Below are 7637 nucleotides of genomic sequence, written 5' to 3'. Positions count from 1 at the left end.
TGTTATTACTATGCTATCATTCTGACACATCAGTTTACTTACCTATCTACCCACGAAGTGAAAGTGAAAGTGAAAGTGAAGTTGCTCAGTCATGTCCGACTCTTTGCGACCCCATGGGCTGTAGCCTACCAGGCTCCTCCATCCATGGGATTCTCTAGGCAGGAATACTGGAGTGGGATACCATTTCCTTCTCCAGGAGATCTTCCCAACCCAGGGATCAAACCAGGGTCTCCTGCATTGCAGGCAGACGCTTTACCATCTGAGCCACCAGGGAAGCTCCTATCTACCCATAGGTGGACATGTAAATAGTAAACATTTGCTTGCTATTATTTTTTAAATGTTAAAATAAACATCTTTGTTATAGACCGTTTTGGTCATACTGACGTTTCTTCCTTTTTCAGATAAAACAGGATTAGAGTTGCTAAGAGTAATAGCACACGTTTTCAGTTTTAAGTCACTAACAAACCACCAGCCGACATCCTCCACAGCATGGGGTAAATACAGGTTACTCCACAGCCTCTCAAATACTGATATTATCAAACTTGAAGATTTTTACTCCCCTGGTGGGTGCACATAGGGGTCTGGCTGTTGTGTTAAATTGAAGTTGCAGTTTTTCATGTTGGTCAGCCATTTGGAAATCAGTTTTCTTCCGTGTCAATCCTGTTGGGGGGGCTTTGCCCATTTCTACTGTGTTGTCTTTCCTTCCTGATGTAAGAGTCACATATATGCTAAATACTAATATTTTGCCTCTTATATACATAAATGGAGCAAGTGTATGTCTGTTTATTTTTACTATAGGTCTTTTAGATTCCTGTATGGTCAAGTTTACTACTACTGTCTTCTGTGGCTTTGCTCTTTTTCTCCTGTTTCGGAGGGCTGTCCTGACTTTAAGGTCATGAAGATGCCTTCCTGCATTTTTAGTTAATAGTTGTCGGGTTTAGTTCTTTGCTGTTTTGTCTACAACTTTCAGATGCCTTTTGAGGATAGGCCTTTAATATTTCATCTTCCTGTCTGGTTATTGCCTATATAGATTTTCCTCTTTCTTCCTGGGCCAATTCTACCACAATGAGTGTTTTCTTATAAAAGTATGCACTTCATTGAGGTTTTCCAAATGTAGGACAGTAAGCCATTTCTAATCATATTTTTAAAATCTCTTGATTATGCTCTCTCTTCAATTCTAATGTTGCTTATTTGTGACTTCTTCCTTTTTGTCTTGATGCAATTTTTTTTTTTTCTGAAGGGCTGTCTATTTTATTAGTCCTTTCAAAACATAAACTCTTCATTTTGTTCTAGTTTTTGTTTGTTTTCTATTTCACTCATCTCTGTTATTATTTTCTTTCCTGTTATTTTCTTTGGATTTATTTTGTTGTTCTTTTTCTGGTTTCAAAAGTAGACTGTGCAGTTCACTTATTTTTAAAGCTTCCTTGTTTTTCTGTGAATGCAGTTGAGGGAATACATTTCCCTCTGAGAATGACTCTCACTGTCTCCCAGTTTTTGATAGCAGCAACTTTCACTTCCAGTAAGTTCTAGATGCCTTGTCATTTATGTTAGTGCCCCCACTAACTCATCCAAAACAATCCTTAATTTTGCTGCGGTAGAATTAATCAGCCTTTTCTGTTATGATTAGTACTTTTGTGTCTTTTTCAAAGTGTATTTCACTACCCTAAACTGATGAGAATATGGAACACTGCACCCTCTGTTACTTTCTAGAAGTTGTATTTTCATGCCCTCCCCTTTCAGATCTACAGGCCATCTGGAATTATTTTTGTTTATAATGTGAGGGAGGAAGTCATGCTTTATTTTATTTCATTTTTTAATTGAAGTATAGTTGATGTACAGTGTTATGTTAGTTTCAGGTATACAGCAAAGTGATTCAGTTTTATTTATATATATACACTTCCCTGGCGGTTCAGATGGTAAAGAATCTGCCTGCAATGCTAGAGACCCAGATTCTTTTGCATTCATGGGTCAGGAAGGTCCCCTGGAGGAGGGCATAGCAACCCACTTCAGTATTCTTGCCTGGAGAATTTCACGGACAGCGGAGGCTGGTGGACTATAGTCCACGGGCTCACAAAGAGTAGGACACAACTGAGCTACTAGCATTGTCAATTTGCCAAAGGCTTCCAAGGTAGCTCAAACTGTTATTAATCTGCCTGCAATGTGGGAGACCTGGGTTCCATCCCTGGGTCAGGAAGATTCCCTGGAGAAGAGTCTGGCTATCCACTCCAATATTCTTGCTTGGAAAATTCCATGGACGGAGGAGCCTGGTGGGCTATAGTCCATGGGCTCACAAAGAGTACGACACAACTGAGCGATTAACATTTTTAATTTTCATTTTATATGTATATAAATATTCTTTTTGAGATTCTTTTCTATTATAGATTATAACAAGATATTAAATATAGTTACCTGTGCTATACAGTAGGACATTGCTGTTTGTCTATTTTGTACATACATTTTTTTTATCACACAGACCCTCAGTCATTCATGATTTTTGGAAAGACTGTCCTTTTTTAATTAAATAATTTATTTTTGTTTATTTATTTGGCTGTCCCAGGTCTCAGTTATGGCATGCAGGCTCTTTGTTGCCTGTGGGGTCTAGTTCCCTGACCCGGAATCAAACCCAAGCCCCCTGCATTGGGAATGTGGATTCTTAGCCCCTGAACCACCAGGGAAGTCCCTGTGGTGTGACTTCTGAGCCTAGGTCTCAGGAGGTCTTTCTCAGTGTCACTTCTGTACAGATATAAACTCTATTCTGTCCTTCCAGTCTTTTGTCTTTCCTTGCTGCTTACTGGATATTTTCTTCTGATTTAGCTTCTAATTCACTGATTTTTCTCTGTATAACATGCTGTCATACTCATCCACTGAATTCATTTCACTTGTATTATTTTCCAGTTCTAGAGTTTCTGTATGGCTCTTTCTTTTTCTCATTAGTGTCAAATTCTTTGCCACAATTCTCAGTCTTGTCTTTTATCTCCTCAGATATAGCAAGCATAGATATTTTAATTTTTGATGTGATAATTCCATGAATATTTTCCCCATATTGTTGTTGTTTAGCCACTAAGTCATGTCCAACTCTTTTACAACCCCATGTACTGTAGCCTGCCAGGCTCCTCTGTCCAGGGGATTTCTCAGGCAAGAATACTGGAATGGGTTGCACTTCCCTTCTTCAGGGGATCTTCCTGACCCAAGAATTGAACCCATATCTCCTACTTGGCAGGTGGATTCTTCACCACTGAACCGCCTGGGAAGCCCTTTACCCCATATGGTAAGAATTTAATATGTACTTATTGGATATTTTTCATAGGTAGGCTGTCAAACTGAATGGACAACTTAGTGGACATCTCTATTGAACAGTTGGATCTCTATCTTTATGCAGGGATGTTTTCAAAGTATCTAGAGTGTGTGGAATTCTAATCTTACTTGTGAAAGCCTCTAAGGTGGAAATTTCTTGTCCTGCCTGGTCATCTATCTAAGGATAAAAGGACTCTGCTCTCTTCTTCCCTAGGAGGAGCTGGTTACCAGAGCCAGTTGAGGTAGGGGCATTTGAGGTCACTATGCCTTTCCAGTCCTTACTCCAGCTGTGTAGGGACTTCAGAGAGAAAGGCATGGTCTTCAATTAACTGTTCCTTCTGGAATGCTTCCCTTGGCACCTGAGTCAGTCTCCTGTGTTTGCATGATCTCATCCATCGGTTGATTCCAAAATGCTTGTTCAGTGATGCTCTTGGAAGAACTAACCCTGACACTCCCATCCCACCTCTCTGGACCCTGGACCCTAGCCCCAGGCTAACTCAAGCCTGGGGTAATGTGAGTTTCAGCAGCTCAAAAGAGAAAGGCAAGATATTCTGGTATGTGTATTATTTATTTGTTTTTATGACTATATTGAAAATGTAATTTATATATCATTCAATTCACCCATTTAAAGTGTGCAATTCGAGTGTTTTTCGTATAGTCAGAGTTGTGCAGCCACAATTACTATCAATGTTAGAACATTTTCATCACTCCAGAAAGAAATGTCATACTTGTCAGCAGTCATTCCCCATCTCCCCCAGCCCCAGCCCCTGGAAACCTCTAACCTACTTTCTGTCTCTATGCACTTGCCTATTCTGGGAATTTCACATAAGTGGGCCCATACAATATGTAATCTTTCATGACTAGCTTCTTTCACTCAGCGTAATGTTTTTAAGGTTCATCTATGTTGTAGCCATATTAGTGCTTCGTTTTTTATGACTGAGTAATGTTCCATTGTATGGATATGCCACATTTTATTTATCCATTCATCTGCTGATGAACATTTGGGTTGTTTCCACTTTTTTACTACAAGTAATACTGCTAAGAACATGCACCCACTTTTTGCGTGTAGATATATATTTTCATTTCTTTCGGGGAACTACTGGGTTATCTGTAACTCTATGTTTGAGGAAGCACCAGACCATTTTCCAAAGCAGCTGAACCATTTTACATTCCTTCTGATGTACAAGAGTCACAGTTTCTCTATATTCTTGCCAACTTTTATCATTTTGATGGCAACCATCCTACTGGTGAGAGACATCACTTTGCCAACAAAGATCCGTATAGTCAAAGCTATGGTTTTTCCAGTTGTCATGTACAGATGTGAGAGCTGGACCATAAAAAAGGCTGAGCACCAAAGAATTGATTTTTCAAATTGTGGTGAAGACTCTAGAGAGTCCCTTGGACACCAAAGAGATCAAACCAGTCAGTCCTAAAGGAAATCAACCCTGAATATTCATTGGAAGGACTGACACTGAAGCTGATTCGAACAGCCACCTGATGCAAAGAGTCAACTCACTGGAAAAGACCCTGATGCTGGGAAAGATTGAGGGCAGGAGGAGAAGGGGGCGACAGAGGATAAAATGGTTGGATGACATCACTGACTCGATGGACGTGAGTCTGAGCAAACTTCAGGAGACAGTAAAGGACGGTTTAAGCCTGGCATGCTACAGTTCATGGTGTCACAAAGAGTCAGACATGACTTAGTGACTGAATAACAATCCTGTTGCTTGTGAGGCTGTAACTCACTGTGGTTTTGACTTGCATTTTCCTGGTAATTACTGATGCTGAGCATCTTTTCGTGTGCTTACTGGTCATTTGTTTATCTTCTTTAGAGAAATGTTTATTGAGACCTTTTGCCCATTTATAACTGGTCTTTTTATTACTGTTGCGAGAGTCCTTTATATATTCTAGATATAAGTTCCTTATGAGATACACAGTTTCCAAATATTTTCTTCCATTTTGTGTTGTTTTTTCACTTTCTTAACAGTGTCCTTTTATGCACAAAATTTTATTTTGTTTCATTTTGTATTATTTTATTTGGCAGCACGGCATGTAAGATCCTAGTTCATTAACCAGGGGTTGAACCCACGCCCCCTGAAGTGGAAGCACAGTCTTAACCACTGGACCACCAGGGAAGTCCCTAATTCACAGAATTTTAAATTTTGATGATATCCAACTTATCTATTTTTCTTTGTGTTACTTGTGCTTTTGGTGTCATAGGTAGGAAATTATTGCCTAATACAGGGCATGATGATTAACACCTAGGTTTGTTTTTTTCCCCTAAGAGTCTCATACTTTTAGTTCTTATATTTAGGTCACTGATCCATTTTGAGTTAATCTTTGTATATTGTATGAGGTTGAGAAACAACTCTACTGTTTTGCATATGGAGGTATCTTGTTTTATTATTTTCTGTAACCTGCTGCTTTTTTCATGATTTGGGCAAGAAAAAATCATATTATCCCAATCTTATTACTATGGCCCAATAAAACTAACTTTCCATCATGGCATTGTCTTCCCATAGTGAACTCCACTGAAAATTATCCTTGAGTGTGCACACGCACACACACGCACACTCTCTCTCTCTCTAAATCCCCATAGGATTGGGTGTGCCCTCCTCACTTCCCCCATCCCTGGCTACAAAGACTCCTGAAAGCCCTAACACAGCAGTTCTTTCCTTTGGCTGAGTCATCAGCTATTTCTAAGTCCTTTTGGGAAAACACTAATATTTGCATTGCAACTGAGTTTATCAGACCTTTTCCAGGGAAGGTTAGCCAGTTTCTCAGTAACCAGAGTCAAGACGTGAGGAAAAGAACCCCTGCAAGGTAGACTGCATGGGATGGGAGTCAGGCAAGGTCGGTAACTAGGTGCCACGCATGCTGCTCTTCTGAGAAGGTGGCATCCATGTCACACTGCAGTTAAAGTCCTAGAAGAGTCCTCTAGAAGCAAGTACTGTGTCTTGTTTGTCACCACGCCCCAGCACTTGGCACCTGGGCTAGCACAGAGCAGGAGCAGGAGATATATCTGGAGAGAGAGCAAGCAGAGTGGGAATGCCAGCAGGAATGGGCTGGAAGATAGGGTGTGGAAGAGCTTAAAGAGTGAGGGACAGTGAAAGAGGATCGGGTGGGCTCCAGAGCAAAACCTGCCTCCTCTCCCATATCAGCGTGGCCGGCTGTGGGATAGGTATTACATGCTCCACGCAACTGTCCCTGGAGAGAGGGCGGACAGTGGGCACCTGCCTCAAGCTGACTTGTTCTTTCCACTTACACCTTTGGGAAATGTGCTCAGCCCCTGCTCCCAGCTGCATCCTCTGTCCAGTGGCCTCAGCTGTGTGGAGGTGGGGCCCGCTCTTTGTCCTGCAGGGAGCAAGATTGCAGTGTCCGCCTGCTCTGGTCTGGCCCCAGCCCAAGGCTGAGTACGGCCACACAGGCCAGCTCCAGAACCAGGCAGAGGGAGGACAGCAGCTGTTTGCCAGCCTGCTGGCACCAGCGGGACCAAGGCAGCTTCAGCACTGCCTGCTGGTAGTCTGATAAGGGCACTGGCCACTAACCCAGTTGGCAAGCAGTGGAGAGAGAAGAAGAAACGTCTGCTCATCACTGCTCAGGCGTAAAAGGTGCTGTCAGTGGGTGTATTCAAGCCTGCAAGCAGCTGTAGTAGGTTGAATTGCGTCCTTCCAAAAGATGGATCCAGGTCCTGACCCCCAATACCTGTGAGCGTGACCTTATTTGGAAATAGGATCTTTGCAGATGTAATCAAGGCAAGGATCTCAAGAAGAAGGAGATGGTCCTGGATTTAGGCTGGGCCCTAATTCCAACAACTGGAAGAGAAGGGAGGGGGAGATTGAAGAGATCCAGGAAAGAAGGCCATGTGAAGACAGAGGTAGGCAGGAACTGGAGCAAGGTGGCCACAAACCATGGAACACCTGGGGCCACTGGAAGCTGAAAAAAGCAAGGAAAGCAGCTTCCCTATCGGGTGTCCAATGGGGCCTCGTCCAGCTTTGAAATGCATTCCTGTGAGAAATGAGGCAGTTCATGGCCCAGCCTATGGCCATTGGCTACTCATGTTCCCACGTTCCAAGCTAAAGGCTCCCAGGCCACCAATGAACAACAGCAGGCAGAGTTCCAGCGGGGGAAGAGAGAGGATAGAAAAGAGGAAGACTTGGGACTTCCTTCATGGTCCAATGGTTAAGAATCTGCCTTGTAATTCAGGGTATGTCAGTTCCATCCCTGGTCAGGGAACTGGGACCCCACATGTTGCAGAGCAACTGGGCCCAGTGCTACAACTAGAGTCTGTACGCCGTAACACAGGATCCCATGTGTCCAACTAAGGCCTGATGCAGCCAAAT

Source organism: Muntiacus reevesi, chromosome 18 (genome assembly GCF_963930625.1).
Source record: "Muntiacus reevesi chromosome 18, mMunRee1.1, whole genome shotgun sequence".
Lineage (NCBI taxonomy): Eukaryota > Metazoa > Chordata > Mammalia > Artiodactyla > Cervidae > Muntiacus > Muntiacus reevesi.
Note: the sequence above shows the minus strand (reverse complement) of the source record.